This window comes from Lissotriton vulgaris, chromosome 6 (assembly GCF_964263255.1).
Source record: "Lissotriton vulgaris chromosome 6, aLisVul1.2, whole genome shotgun sequence".
In the NCBI taxonomy this organism is placed as follows: domain Eukaryota; kingdom Metazoa; phylum Chordata; class Amphibia; order Caudata; family Salamandridae; genus Lissotriton; species Lissotriton vulgaris.
Window position 1 is genome coordinate 915276860 of NC_141694.1, and position 15358 is coordinate 915292217.

General features: G+C 44.1%; 8 non-coding genes across 8 annotated transcripts; 7 read left to right on the plus strand and 1 right to left on the minus strand.

Annotated features, from left to right (window-relative positions):
• The first annotated feature begins 1540 nt into the window (after positions 1 to 1540).
• On the plus strand, positions 1541 to 1647 carry LOC147708185 (U6 spliceosomal RNA). Its single transcript, XR_015296871.1, has one exon. It is a non-coding gene; the product is annotated as a U6 spliceosomal RNA (small nuclear RNA).
• Positions 1648 to 3428: 1781 nt separating this feature from the next.
• LOC147708186 (U6 spliceosomal RNA) lies at positions 3429 to 3535 on the plus strand. The gene has a single exon (XR_015296873.1). It is a non-coding gene; the product is annotated as a U6 spliceosomal RNA (small nuclear RNA).
• Positions 3536 to 5323: 1788 nt separating this feature from the next.
• On the plus strand, positions 5324 to 5430 carry LOC147708187 (U6 spliceosomal RNA). The gene has a single exon (XR_015296849.1). It is a non-coding gene; the product is annotated as a U6 spliceosomal RNA (small nuclear RNA).
• A 1789-nt stretch (positions 5431 to 7219) lies between these two features.
• Positions 7220 to 7326, plus strand: LOC147708188 (U6 spliceosomal RNA). The gene has a single exon (XR_015296774.1). It is a non-coding gene; the product is annotated as a U6 spliceosomal RNA (small nuclear RNA).
• A 2477-nt stretch (positions 7327 to 9803) lies between these two features.
• LOC147708189 (U6 spliceosomal RNA) lies at positions 9804 to 9910 on the plus strand. The gene has a single exon (XR_015296872.1). It is a non-coding gene; the product is annotated as a U6 spliceosomal RNA (small nuclear RNA).
• Positions 9911 to 10906: 996 nt separating this feature from the next.
• On the minus strand, positions 10907 to 10979 carry TRNAH-AUG (transfer RNA histidin (anticodon AUG)). The gene has a single exon. It is a non-coding gene; the product is annotated as a tRNA-His (tRNA).
• Positions 10980 to 11699: 720 nt separating this feature from the next.
• On the plus strand, positions 11700 to 11806 carry LOC147708191 (U6 spliceosomal RNA). The gene has a single exon (XR_015296866.1). It is a non-coding gene; the product is annotated as a U6 spliceosomal RNA (small nuclear RNA).
• A 1783-nt stretch (positions 11807 to 13589) lies between these two features.
• Positions 13590 to 13696, plus strand: LOC147708192 (U6 spliceosomal RNA). The gene has a single exon (XR_015296876.1). It is a non-coding gene; the product is annotated as a U6 spliceosomal RNA (small nuclear RNA).
• The last annotated feature ends 1662 nt before the right edge of the window (positions 13697 to 15358 follow it).

Genomic DNA, 15358 nt, shown 5'->3' on the forward strand with positions numbered 1-15358 from the left:
TGCTTTGTGGGAAGCAGGACAAAGAGAAGGGCAGGGCCTATGCAAATGAAGGCCTCAGGGATGTCTGGGAGTGCCTTTTTAGCAGTATTGTTGAAGTCCACCTTGCAACCGGATTGGTCGGGTAAGCTGAAAAACACCATGCCAGATTGGGCACCAGGTCTCTAGGCGCTTGGAAGACATATTGGGTTTACATCCCTCGGTTTCTGAGGTCCAAGAAATGTTCACTCTCTACCCTAATAGAGAGGTCTTGGCTGATCGTCGCCGATCGTGGCTGAGAGGGGAAGAAGGTAGCAGGGCAAGATGCTCATGGTCCTTCTCTAATAATGGACCAACTTACTCTCTCTCTTTCCTTACCTGTGGTTCTGCCTGGCTACTGGGGCTACCAGTTGTAAGCCTGCAGCCCACAAGGAGTTGGTTTGTCCCTCTCACACATGTAAATGGGTAAGCATTCAATTGCACACACCTGCCTACGTCCACAGACCCTTACGCACACACACTTTTGTCAACAAGCTTTTTTGTAATTAAGAGAATAAGGGACCCATGTTGAAATACAAAAGCAGCACACCACGTGACGGCCATCACATAGAGTCCAGCAGCAAATGGGAAACGTTTAACTAGCCGTGGTCCTATTACTTGCGCTCTACCGTGGAACAACTGCTGGATGAATCCTGCTGGAGAATATTGAACCTATAACAAGTCTGAGGTAAATAAGAATTCCACAGGAATATACTCATACAGGGACTTACAACCCTTCCGAGCCAGATAGGAGTCGAACCTACAATCTTCTGATTCGTAGTCATACGCTTTATCTGTTGCGCCACTGGCCCTATGTAGACTCATTCATCCTTTTATCCTTAAGAGGGCTAGAAAGTGTGTGTGTGTGTGTGAAGGCACAAGGAAACCCATCTGACCTCCTGAAAGTCTGTTCTGTGAGGTTTTCCTAAGTTTTACAAAGGACTTTAGGAGAAGGAAGGACCTAAAAGTTAAGCGAAATGGTCCTAGATCCAACGAAATCTTTAAGATCAGGCTCAGTTTCTTAAATAGTTTGCATTAACATTTATCAGTTACAGGTCTGTTTGGGGCTGAGCTTGAGAACTCCTTAGTAAGTAGGCGTTTACAACAATAAGGGGTTTAATATTACAACACAGGCGAAAATTCAGACACATTATCATAAGCTCACCTTGTCCAGGGACCCAAGCATGCTGCCTTTCTACTCTCAGAGCCCTTCACCTAACCTACTGTGCAGCTGTTTTACCTTTAATATCACTGTTCCACAGGCAGCGTGACGTCACAATGCTCCTTGTCTGTAGCCCGAACCATGAGCCTTTGCAACCCTGGCATAATCGACATACTTACGGTGTGTTTAGTCTTGGACCACAAATGCAGTGAAGAATAATAGATTGCTACTCTTTATACTTTTTTGACCATTGGCTCAGATTTGAATGCGTACTGGCCATCTGAGCATCTCTGCCAGGCCACCCTATGTCTAGAGACTGTAGATTTAGAGAGTTTATAAACATTGTCAGTTCATCAATAAATTGTGCTCGCTTCGGCAGCACATATACTAAAATTGGAACGATACAGAGAAGATTATCATGGCCCCTGCGCAAGGATGACACGCAAATTCGTGAAGCGTTCCATATGTTTAACAGCTTTTAGGAGAGAAATCTTTTTTGTTTTCAAGACTAATTGAGAAAAAACAAGCAGGTCCCAGTGCTGTCCCCGTAAAAGGTATTTTTCAATTAGTCTCTCCTCAACATTTTTAATGTATTTGAGCTCTATGTTCAGCTGCATTTAGCAAGGAAGCCTGCAGGACTCCTGGGACTTTTCTTTCTCTTTTTTAGAATCCCTGTCATTATTCTTCACCACCCCCAAATCTATACTGTTGCAGTGTTGCGTTGCTTTGTGGGAAGCAGGACAAAGAGAAGGGCAGGGCCTATGCAAATGAAGGCCTCAGGGATGTCTGGGAGTGCCTTTTTAGCAGTATTGTTAAAGTCCACCTTGCAACCGGATTGGTCGGGTAAGCTGAAAAACACCATGCCAGATTGGGCACCAGGTCTCTAGGCGCTTAGAAGACATATTGGGTCTGCATCCCTCAGTTTCTGAGGTCCAAGAAATGTTCACTCTCTACCCTAATACAGAGGTCTTGGCCGATCGTGGCTGAGAGGGGAAGAAGGTAGCAGGGCAAGATGCTCATGGTCCTTCTCTAATAATGGACCAACTTTCTCTCTCTCTTTCCTTACCTGTGGTTCTGCCTCGCTACTGGGGCTACCAGTTGAAAGGCTGCAGCCCACAAGGAGTTGGTTTGTCCCTCTCACACATGTAAATGGGTAAGCATTCAATTGCACACACCTGCCTACGTCCACAGACCCTCACGCACACAAACTTTTGTCAATAAGCTTTTTTGTAATTAAGAGAATAAGGGACCCATGTTGAAATACAAAAGCAGCACACCACGTGACGGCCATTACATAGAGTCCAGCAGCAAATGGGAAACATTTAACTAGCCGTGGTCCTATTACTTGCGCTCTACCGTGGAACAACTGCTGGATGAATCCTGCTGGAGAATATTGAACCTATAACAAGTCTAAGGTAAATAAGAATTCCACAGGAATATAATCAAACAGGGACCTACAACCCTTCCGCGCCAGATAGGAGTCGAACCTACAATCTTCTGATCCGTAGTCAGACGCGTTATCCATTGCGCCACTGGCTCTATGTAGCGTCACCCATCCTTTTATCCTTAAGAGGGCTAGAAAGTGTGTGTGTGTGTGTGAAGGCACAAGGAAACCCATCTGACCTCCTGAAAGTCTTTTCTGTGAGGTTTTCCTAAGTTGTACAAAGGACTTTAGGAGAAGGAAGGACCTAAAAGCTAGGCGAAATGGTCCTAGATCCAAGGAAATCTTTTAGATCAGGCTCAGTTTCTTAAATAGTTTGCATTAACATTATCAGTTCCAGGTCTGTTTGGGGCTGAGCTTGAGAACTCCTTAGTAAGTAGGCGTTTACAACAATAAGGGGTTTAATATTACAACACAGGCGAAAATTCAGACACATTATCATAAGCTCACCTTGTCCAGGGACCCAAGCATGCTGCCTTTCTACTCTCAGAGCCCTTCACTTAACCTACTGTGCAACTGTTTTACCTTTAATATCACTGTTCCACAGGCAGCGTGACGTCACAATGCTCCTTGTCTGTAGCCCGAACCATGAGCCTTTGCAACCCTGGCATAATCTACATACTTACGGTGTGTTTAGTCTTGTACCACAAATGCAGTGAAGAATAATAGATTGCTACTCTTTATACATTTTTGACCATTGGCTCAGATTTGAATGCGTACTGGCCATCTGAGCATCTCTGCCAGGCCACCCTATGTCTAGAGACTGTAGATTTAGAGAGTTTACAATCATTGTCAGTTCATCAATAAATTGTGCTCGCTTCGGCAGCACATATACTAAAATTGGAACGATATAGAGAAGATTATCATGGCCCCTGCGCAAGGATGACACGCAAATTCGTGAAGCGTTCCATATTTTTAACAGCTTTTAGGAGAGAAATCTTTTTTGTTTTCAAGACTAATTGAGAAAAATAAAGCAGGTCCCAGTGCTGTCCCCGTAATATGTATTTTTCAATTAGTCTCTCCTCAACATTTTTAATGTATTTGAGCTCTATGTTCAGCTGCATTTAGCAAGGAAGCCTGCAGGACTCCTGGGACTTTTCTTTCTCTTTTTTAGAATCCCTGTCATTATTCTTCACCACCCCCAAATCTATACTGTTGCAGTGTTGTGTTGCTTTGTGGGAAGCAGGACAAAGAGAAGGGCAGGGCCTATGCAAATGAAGGCCTCAGGGATGTCTGGGAGTGCCTTTTTAGCAGTATTGTTAAAGTCCACCTTGCAACCGGATTGGACGGGTAAGCTGAAAAACACCATGCCAGATTGGGCACCAGGTCTCTAGGCGCTTGGAAGACATATTGGGTCTACATCCCTCAGTTTCTGAGGTCCAAGAAATGTTCACTCTCTACCCTAATAGAGAGGTCTTGGCCGATCGTGGCTGAGAGGGGAAGAAGGTAGCAGGGCAAGATGCTCATGGTCCTTCTCTAATAATGGACCAACATTCTCTCTCTCTTTCCTTACCTGTGGTTCTGCCTGGATACTGGGGCTACCAGTTGTAAGCCTGCAGCCCACAAGGAGTTGGTTTGTCCCTCTCACACATGTAAATGGGTAAGCATTCAATTGCACACACCTGCCTACGTCCACAGACCCCCACGCACACACACTTTTGTCAATAAGCTTTTTTGTAATTAAGAGAATAAGGGACCCATGTTGAAATACAAAAGCAGCACACCACGTGACGGCCATCACATAGAGTCCAGCAGCAAATGGGAAACGTTTACCTAGCCGTGGTCCTATTACTTGCGCTCTACCGTGGAACAACTGCTGATTGAATCCTGCTGGAGAATATTGAACCTATAACAAGTCTGAGGTAAATAAGAATTCCACAGAATTTATAAACAAACAGGGACCAACAACCCATCCGAGCCAGATAGGAGTCGAACCTACAATCTTGCGATCCGTAGTCAGACACGTTATCCATTGCGCCACTGGCCCTATGTAGAGTCACCCATCCTTTTATCCTTAAGAGGGCTAGAAAGTGTGTGTGTGTGTGTGTGTGTGAAGGCACAAGGAAACCCATCTGACCTCCTGAAAGTCTTTTCTGTGAGGTTTTCCTAAGTTGTACAAAGGACTTTAGGAGAAGGAAGGACCTAAAAGCTAGGCGAAATGGTCCTAGATCAAAGGAAATCTTTTAGATCAGGCTCAGTTTCTTAAATAGTTTGCATTAACATTATCAGTTCCAGGTCTGTTTGGGGCTGAGCTTGAGAACTCCTTAGTAAGTAGGCATTTACAACAATAAGGGGTTTAATATTACAACACAGGCGAAAATTCAGACACATTATCATAAGCTCACTCTGTCCAGGGACCCAAGCATGCTGCCTTTCTACTCTCAGAGCCCTTCACCTAACCTACTGTGCAGCGGTTTTACCTTTAATATCACTGTTCCACAGGCAGCGTGAAGACACAATGCTCCTTGTCTGTAACCCGAACCATGAGCCTTTGCAACCCTGGCATAATCTACATACTTACGGTGTGTTTAGTCTTGCACCACAAATGCAGTGAAGAATAATAGATTACTACTCTTTATACATTTTTGACCATTGGCTCAGATTTGAATGCGTACTGGCCATCTGAGCATCTCTGCCAGGCCGCCCTATGTCTAGAGACTGTAGATTTAGAGAGTTTACAATCATTGTCAGTTCATCAATAAATTGTGCTCGCTTTGGCAGCACATATACTAAAATTGGAACGATACAGAGAAGATTATCATGGCCCCTGCGCAAGGATGACACGCAAATTCGTGAAGCGTTCCATATTTTTAACAGCTTGTAGGAGAGAAATCTTTTTTGTTTTCAAGACTAATTGAGAAAAATAAAGCAGGTCCCAGTGCTGTCCCCGTAATATGTATTTTTCAATTAGTCTCTTCTCAACATTTTTAATGTATTTGAGCTCTATGTTCAGCTGCATTTAGCAAGGAAGCCTGCAGGACTCCTGGGACTTTTCTTTCTCTTTTTTAGAATCCCTGTCATTATTCTTCACCACCCCCAAATCTATACTGTTGCAGTGTTGCGTTGCTTTGTGGGAAGCAGGACAAAGAGAAGGGCAGGGCCTATGCAAATGAAGGCCTTAGGGATGTCTGGGAGTGCCTTTTTAGCAGTATTGTTAAAGTCCACCTTGCAACAGGATTGGTCGGGTAAGCTGAAAAACACCATGCCAGATTGGGCACCAGGTCTCTAGGCGCTTGGATGACATATTGGGTCTACATCCCTCAGTTTCTGAGGTCCAAGAAATGTTCATTCTCTACCCTAATAGAGAGGTCTTGGCCGATCGTGGCTGAGAGGGGAAGAAGGTAGCAGGGCAGGATGCTCATGGTCCTTCTCTAATAATGGACCAACTTTCTCTCTCTCTCTTTCCTTACCTGTGGTTCTGCCTAGCTACTGGGGCTGCCAGTTGTAAGCCTGCAGCCAACAAGGAGTTGGTTTGTCCCTCTCACACATGTAAATGGGTAAGCATTCAATTGCACACACCTGCCTACGTCCACAGACCCTCACGCACACACACTTTTGTCAACAAGCTTTTTTGTAATTAAGAGAATAAGGGACCCATGTTGAAATACAAAAGCAGCACACCACGTGACGGCCATCACATAGAGTCCAGCAGCAAATGGGAAACGTTTAACTAGCCGTGGTCCTATTACTTGCGCTCTATTGTGGAACAACTTCTGGATGAATCCTGCTGGAGAATATTGAACCTATAACAAGTCTGAGGTAAATAAGAATTCCACAGGAATATAATCATACAGGGACCTACAACCCTTCCAAGCCAGACAGGAATCGAACATACACTCTTCTGATCTGTAGTCAGACGCGTTATCCATTGCGCCACTGGCCCTATGTAGACTCACCCATCCTTTTATCCTTAAGAGGGCTAGAAAGTGTGTGTGTGTGTGTGCGTGTGAAGGCACAAGGAAACCCATCTGACCTCCTGAAAGTCTGTTCTGTGAGGTTTTCCTAAGTTGTACAAAGGACTTTAGGAGAAGGAAGGACCTAAAAGCTAGGCAAAATGGTCCTAGCTCCAAGGAAATCTTTTAGATCAGGCTCTGTTTCTTAAATAGTTTGCATTAACATTATCAGTTCCAGGTCTGTTTGGGGCTGAGCTTGAGAACTCCTTAGTATGTAGGCGTTTACAACAATAAGAGGTTTAATATTACAACACAGGCGAAAATTCAGACACATTATCATAAGCTCACCTTGTCCAGGGACCCAAGCATGCTGCCTTTCTACTCTCAGAACCCTTCACCTAACCTACTGTGCAGCTGTTTTACCTTTAATATCACTGTTCCACAGGCAGCGTGACTTCACAATGCTCCTTGTCTATAGCCCGAACCATGAGCCTTTGCAACCCTGGCATAATCTACATACTTACGGTGTGTTTAGTCTTGGACCACAAATGCAGTGAAGAATAATAGATTGCTACTCTTTATACTTTTTTGACCATTGGCTCAGATTTGAATGCGTACTGGCCATCTGAGCACCTCTGCCAGGCCACCCTATGTCTAGAGACTGTAGATTTAGAGAGTTTATAAACATTGTCAGTTCATCAATAAATTGTGCTCGCTTCGGCAGCACATATACTAAAATTGGAATGATACAGAGAAGATTAGCATGGCCCCTGCGCAAGGATGACACGCAAATTCGTGAAGCGTTCCATATTTTTAACAGCTTTTAGGAGAGAAATCTTTTTTGTTTTCAAGACTAATTGAGAAAAATAAAGCAGGACCCAGTGCTGTCCCCGTAATATGTATTTTTCAATTAGTCTCTCCTAAACATTTTTAATGTATTTGAACTCTATGTTCAGCTGCATTTAGCAAGGAAGCCTGCAGGACTCCTGGGACTTTTCTTTCTCTTTTTTAGAATCCCTGTCATTATTCTTCACCACCCCCAAATCTATACTGTTGCAGTGTTCCGTTGCTTTGTGGGAAGCAGGACAAAGAGAAGGGCAGGGCCTATGCAAATGAAGGCCTCAGGGATGTCTGGGAGTGCCTTTTTAGCAGTATTGTTAAAGTCCACCTTGCAACCGGATTGGTCGGGTAAGCTGAAAAACACCATGCCAGATTGGGCACCAGGTCTCTAGGCGCTTGGAAGACATATTGGGTCTACATCCCTCAGTTTCTGAGGTCCAAGAAATGTTCACTCTCTACCCTAATAGAGAGGTCTTGGCCGATCGTGGCTGAGAGGGGAAGAAGGTAGCAGGGCAAGATGCTCATGGTCCTTCTCTAATAATGGACCAACTTTCTCTCTCTCTTTCCTTACCTGTGGTTCTGCCTGGCTACTGGGGCTTCCAGTTGTAAGCCTGCAGCCCACAAGGAGTTGGTTTGTCCCTCTCACACATGTAAATGGGTAAGCATTCAATTGCACACACCTGCCTACGTCCACAGACCCTCACGCACACACACTTTTGTCAACAAGCTTTTTTGTAATTAACAGCCTGATTCATCAAGCTGAAATTGGCTCGCAAAGGGCCAGATTCTGAGAATCTGGCCCTTTGCGAGCGCTATTTTTGTATTTGGGATTCATCATCCCAAATGCAAAAATCGGTAATTGCTAATTCGCTAAATTGCGAGGAATTACATTTAAGGAATCTCTATTTGAGATTCCTTAAATGCAATTCATCAACCATTTTTAAATTGCTAATTCGCAATTTCGGCCCGCTATTTCCCGCGAGGTCAGACCTCTCGGTAAATAGCAAAAACTTTGAAAAATGCTTTTAAAAGCATTTTTCTTAGTTGCATGTTGCACACACACATGTCCTTTGGACATGTGTGTGCGCAACACCTGTTTCAATTTGCATTTAAGGGGTGCTACAGGGTGTCCTTTGGACACCCCTGGCACCCTTTAAATCGCTATCTTATTTGCGAGTAGCAAATTGCTAATCGCAAATAAGGAATACTCCCCATTCATTCCTATGGGCCTTTTGGCCCATAGGAATGAATGGGGAGTTATTCCTTATTTGCGATTAGCAATTTGCTAATCGCAAATAAGGAATGTGTAGGAATCGTTATTTATTTAGCAATTCCTACATGAATCCCGTTTTGCAAGTCCTTAATAGCGATTCCTTATGAATCGCTATTAGGGGCTCGCAAAACGGGAGATTGATGAATCAGGCTGTAAGAGAATAAGGGACCTATGTTGAAATACAAAAGCAGCACACCACGTGACGGCCATCACATAGAGTCCAGCAGCAAATGGGAAACGTTTAACTAGCCATGGTCCTATTACTTGCGCTCTATTGTGGAACAACTGCTGGATGAATCCTGCTGGAGAATATTGAACCTATAACAAGTCTGAGGTAAATAAGAATTCCACAGGAATATAATCATACAGGGACCTACAACCCTTCCAAGCCAGATAGGAATCTAACATACAATCTTCTGATCCGTAGTCAGACACGTTATCCATTGCGCCACTGGCCCTATGTAGACTCACCCATCCTTTTATCCTTAAGAGGGCTAGAAAGTGTGTGTGTGTGTGTGTGTGTGTGTGAAGGCACAAGGAAACCCATCTGACCTCCTGAAAGTCTGTTCTGTGAGGTTTTCCCAAGTTGTACAAAGGACTTTAGGAGAAGGAAGGACCTAAAAGCTAGGCAAAATGGTCCTAGCTCCAAGGAAATCTTTTAGATCAGGCTCTGTTTCTTAAATAGTTTGCATTAACATTATCAGTTCCAGGTCTGTTTGAGGCTGAGCTTGAGAACTCCTAGTAAGTAGGCGTTTACAACAATAAGGGGTTTAATATTACAACACAGGCGAAAATTCAGACACATTATCATAAGCTCACCTTGTCCAGGGACCCAAGCATGCTGCCTTTCTACTATCAGAACCCTTCACCTAACCTACTGTGCAGCTGTTTTACCTTTAATATCACTGTTCCACAGGCAGCGTGACGTCACAATGCTCCTTGTCTGTAGCCCGAACCATGAGCCTTTGCAACCCTGGCATAATCGACATACTTACGGTGTGTTTAGTCTTGGACCACAAATGCAGTGAAGAATAATAGATTGCTACTCTTTATACTTTTTTGACCATTGGCTCAGATTTGAATGCGTACTGGCCATCTGAGCATCTCTGCCAGGCCACCCTATGTCTAGAGACTGTAGATTTAGAGAGTTTATAAACATTGTCAGTTCATAAATAAATTGTGCTCGCTTCGGAAGCACATATACTAAAATTGGAACGATACAGAGAAGATTATCATGGCCCTTGCGCAAGGATGACACGCAAATTCGTGAAGCGTTCCATATTTTTAACAGCTTTTAGGAGAGAAATCTTTTTCGTTTTCAAGACTAATTGAGAAAAATAAAGCAGGTCCCAGTGCTGTCCCCGTAAAAGGTATTTTTCAATTAGTCTCTCCTCAACATTTTTAATGTATTTGAGCTCTATGTTCAGCTGCATTTAGCAAGGAAGCCTGCAGGACTCCTGGGACTTTTCTTTCTCTTTTTTAGAATCCCTGTCATTATTCTTCACCACCCCCAAATCTATACTGTTGCAGTGTTGCGTTGCTTTGTGGGAAGCAGGACAAAGAGAAGGGCAGGGCCTAGGCAAATGAAGGCCTCAGGGATGTCTGGGAGTGCCTTTTTAGCAGTATTGTTAAAGTCCACCTTGCAACCGGATTGGTCGGGTAAGCTGAAAAACACCATGCCAGATTGGGCACCAGGTCTCTAGGCGCTTGGAAGACATATTGGGTCTGCATCCCTCAGTTTCTGAGGTCCAAGAAATGTTCACTCTCTACCCTAATAGTGAGGTCTTGGCCGATCGTGGCTGAGAGGTGAAGAAGGTAGCAGGGCAAGATGCTCATGGTCCTTCTCTTATAATGGACCAACTTTCTCTCTCACTTTCCTTACCTGTGGTTCTGCCTCGCTACTGGGGCTACCAGTTGAAAGGCTGCAGCCCACAAGGAGTTGGTTTGTCCCTCTCACACATGTAAATGGGTAAGCATTCAATTGCACACACCTGCCTACGTCCACAGACCCTCACGCACACACACTTTTGTCAATAAGCTTTTTTGTAATTAAGAGAATAAGGGACCCATGTTGAAATACAAAAGCAGCACACCACGTGACGGCCATCACATAGAGTCCAGCAGAAAATGGGAAATGTTTAACTAGCCGTGGTCCTATTACTTGCGCTCTACCGTGGAACAACTGCTGATTGAATCCTGCTGGAGAATATTGTACCTATAACAAGTCTGAGGTAAATAAGAATTCCACAGGAGTATAATCAAACAGGGACCTACAACTCTTCCGAGCCAGATAGGAGTCGAACCTACAATCTTCTGATCCATAGTCAGACGCGTTATCCATTGCGCCACTGGCCCTATGTAGCGTCACCCATCCTTTTATCCTTAAGAGGGCTAGAAAGTGTGTGTGTGTGTGTGTGTGTGTGAAGGCACAAGGAAACCCATCTGACCTCCTGAAAGTCTTTTCTGTGAGGTTTTCCTAAGTTGTACAAAGGACTTTAGGAGAAGGAAGGACCTAAAAGCTAGGCGAAATGGTCCTAGATCCAAGGAAATCTTTTAGATCAGGCTCAGTTTCTTAAATAGTTTGCATTAACATTATCAGTTCCAGGTCTGTTTGGGGCTGAGCTTGAGAACTCCTTAGTAAGTAGGCGTTTACAACAATAAGGGGTTTAATATTACAACACAGGCGAAAATTCAGACACATTATCATAAGCTCACCTTGTCCAGGGACCCAAGCATGCTGCCTTTCTTCTCTCAGAGCCCTTCACCTAACCTACTGTGCAGCTGTTTTACCTTTAATATCACTGTTCCACAGGCAGCGTGACGTCACAATGCTCCTTGTCTGTAGCCCGAACCATGAGCCTTTGCAACCCTGGTATAATCTACATACTTACGGTGTGTTTAGTCTTGTACCACAAATGCAGTGAAGAATAATAGATTGCTACTCTTTATAAATTTTTTACCATTGGCTCAGATTTGAATGCGTACTGGCCATCTGAGCATCTCTGCCAGGCCACCCTATGTCTAGAGACTGTAGATTTAGAGAGTTTACAATCATTGTCAGTTCATCAATAAATTGTGCTCGCTTCGGCAGCACATATACTAAAATTGGAACGATACAGAGAAGATTATCATGGCCCCTGCGCAAGGATGACACACAAATTCGTGAAGCGTTCCATATTTTTAACAGCTTTTAGGAGAGAAATCTTTTTTGTTTTCAAGACTAATTGAGAAAAATAAAGCAGGTCCCAGTGCTGTCCCCGTAATATGTATTTTTCAATTAGTCTCTCCTCAACATTTTTAATGTATTTGAGCTCTATGTTCAGCTGCATTTAGCAAGGAAGCCTGCAGGACTCCTGGCACTTTTCCTTCTCTTTTTTAGAATCCCTGTCATTATTCTTCACCACCCCCAAATCTATACTGTTGCAGTGTTGCGTTGCTTTGTGGGAAGCAGGACAAAGAGAAGGGCAGGGCCTATGCAAATGAAGGCCTCAGGGATGTCTGGGAGTGCCTTTTTAGCAGTATTGTTAAAGTCCACCTTGCAACCGGATTGGTCGGGTAAGCTGAAAAACACCATGCCAGATTGGGCACCAGGTCTCTAGGCGCTTGGAAGACATATTGGGTCTGCATCCCTCAGTTTCTGAGGTCCAAGAAATGTTCACTCTCTACCCTAATAGAGAGGTCTTGGCCGATCGTGGCTGAGAGGGGAAGAAGGTAGCAGGGCAAGATGCTCATGATCCTTCTCTTATAATGGACCAACTTTCTCTCTCTCTTTCCTTACCTGTGGTTCTGCCTCGCTACTGGGGCTACCAGTTGAAAGGCTGCAGCCCACAAGGAGTTGGTTTGTCTCTCTCACACATGTAAATGGGTAAGCATTCAATTGCACACACCTGCCTACGCCCACAGACCCTCACGCACACACAATTTTGTCAACAAGCTTTTTTGTAATTAAGAGAATAAGGGACCCATGTTGAAATACAAAAGCAGCACACCACGTGACGGCCATCACATAGAGTCCAGCAGTAAATGGGAAACGTTTAACTAGCCGTGGTCCTATTACTTGCGCTCTATTGTGGGACAACTGCTGGATGAATTCTGCTGGAGAATATTGAACCTATAACAAGTCTGAGGTAAATAAGAATTCCACAGGAATATAATCATACAGGGACCTACAACCCTTCCAAGCCAGACAGGAATCGAACCTACAATCTTCTGATCCGTAGTCAGACGCGTTATCCATTGCGCCACTGGCCCTATGTAGACTCACCCATCCTTTTATCCTTAAGAGGGCTAGAAAGTGTGTGTGTGTGTGTGTGAAGGCAGAAGGAAACCCATCTGACCTCCTGAAAGTCTGTTCTGTGAGGTTTTCCTAAGTTGTACAAAGGACTTTAGGAGAAGGAAGGACCTAAAAGCTAGGCGAAATGGTCCTAGCTCCAAGGAAATCTTTTAGATCAGGCTCTGTTCCTTAAATAGTTTGCATTAACATTATCAGTTCCAGGTCTGTTTGGGGCTGAGCTTGAGAACTCCTTAGTAAGTAGGCGTTAACAACAATAAGGGGTTTAATATTACAACACAGGCGAAAATTCAGACACATTATCATAAGCTCACCTTGTCCAGGGACCCAAGCATGCTGCCTTTCTACTCTCAGAACCCTTCACCTAACCTACTGTGCAGCTGTTTTACCTTTAATATCACTGTTCCACAGGCAGCGTGACGTCACAATGCTCCTTGTCTGTAACCCGAACCATGAGCCTTTGCAACCCTGGCATAATCGACATACTTACGGTGTGTTTAGTCTTGGACCACAAATGCAGTGAAGAATAATAGATTGCTACTCTTTATACTTTTTTGACCATTGGCTCAGATTTGAATGCGTACTGGCCATCTGAGCATCTCTGCCAGGCCACCCTATGTCTAGAGACTGTAGATTTAGAGAGTTTATAAAAAATGTCAGTTCATCAATAAATTGTGCTCGCTTCGGCAGCACATATACTAAAATTGGAACGATACAGAGAAGATTATCATGTCCCCTGCGCAAGGATGACACGCAAATTCGTGAACCGTTCCATATTTTTAACAGCTTTTAGGAGAGAAATCTTTTTTGTTTTCAAGACTAATTGAGAAAAATAAAGCAGGTCCCAGTGCTGTCCCCGTAATATGTATTTTTCAATTAGTCTCTCCTGAAGGACTGGGTTCTGCTAAGACCCAGCGGTGCCAGGGATAACACCTAAAACCTTCGTGGGTAACCTGTTCCGGCGTACAAATTACAGAGACACGGGACACTTCCTTCGGCCTCAAAGATTCGAGGTTTATTACTGCAGGGAACACAGAAGTCACAAGAAGTACAACGTGTGTAGGTTCGAGGAGACTGCTTCGAATTGCTACTGTGGGTCGCTCCTTTTATACAGTTTTTCCTCATAGGTTAACATGATACACAAAGGTTTACAACTCGGTTCCCATCATAAAGACCATAAGGGGTTACTTTCATGTATTCAAGGCCCGGAACATAAGTACGGAAACGTTTGGTGGTTCCCAACTGTAAAAACCCATCTTCCCACCATTAGTACATTCCAATCAGCAGTAAACAGTGCGAGGAAGGGACAGAAACAGGTGCAGAGGAAGACAGAAACAGTGGGGAGATCGGAAAGGGTGTAAAAGGGGTGGTATCGGGAAACACGAGCTACAGGCATCAAAGGGACGTGCCTAATGAGATGCACACCAAAGACAATAGAGCGACACGGCAAGATGAGCCTCGAGCGGGGCCATCTGCCTTACAGTGTCATCCCCCTCATCATAAAGACACTTTCAAAGGAAACGTGTCTTCCGCAGGAGTTTGGGATTCCCAGGGTCGCGAAGCGGACAGCGTCCGTTCGCTGGCTACTTGAGGGCAAGAGACAAAATGGATGCCGCATCTAAGATGGAACCCGTGGGCTCGTATGTAGAAAAACAACTATTTAAGGAGGGTCAAGGGGAATATGTTTATAGACTGTCCAAACTCAAATTCCCCTAATGGAACTATGAAGAACAAGAAGAGTTGGAGGGTCTGTGAACCAAAACGCCGAGTCTACAAGGTCCTCGTTAGAAAACTACACTTTTGGATTGCACTGAACCAGACCAAAGTGGTCACAAGACACTAGGTGTATGATAGATATCCTATCAGCCCACCCACTTGGCGGAGCCTCGTCATGTAGGACGTCTAGAACCAGGATGGTGTGTCCAAGCCTAGATGAATTGGCTAGACAGCACACAATTATGGTTCATGCCGTGGAAGTGTCCATGCCACTGGGCGGTGCTGGTAAAGTGCAGTGCAAACAGAAAAAGTGAATAAGTGATGTTAAAATGACGGTCAAGGCAAAAGAAAAACTTTTTATTGATATTCACCAGGACGCCAGATTAAAAAGAGATGCAGGACAGTGTGACAAAATCACTGTCTACTTTGCTGTGTTGTTAAATAGGCCAACATGTTTCTGCCAACAGGTGAAACTACACCGGCATTCTTCAGGGCCACTTATATGAGATGTTGCTACTGCAAAGATACACTCTAATAGTAGTATATAAAGTGAAGATGACAGACCAAAAGTAAAGGACTGTCAGACTAATGGAGTGGTCACTCGGACCATCCTACCGTATCCTCTTGAACCATTTGTTGATAGAGGATGCAGTCCTATAAACAAAAACAGAAAGACAAAAACTACTTTGTGTTCTTCAAACATAACAAGCTTATTATGTCATGAGGA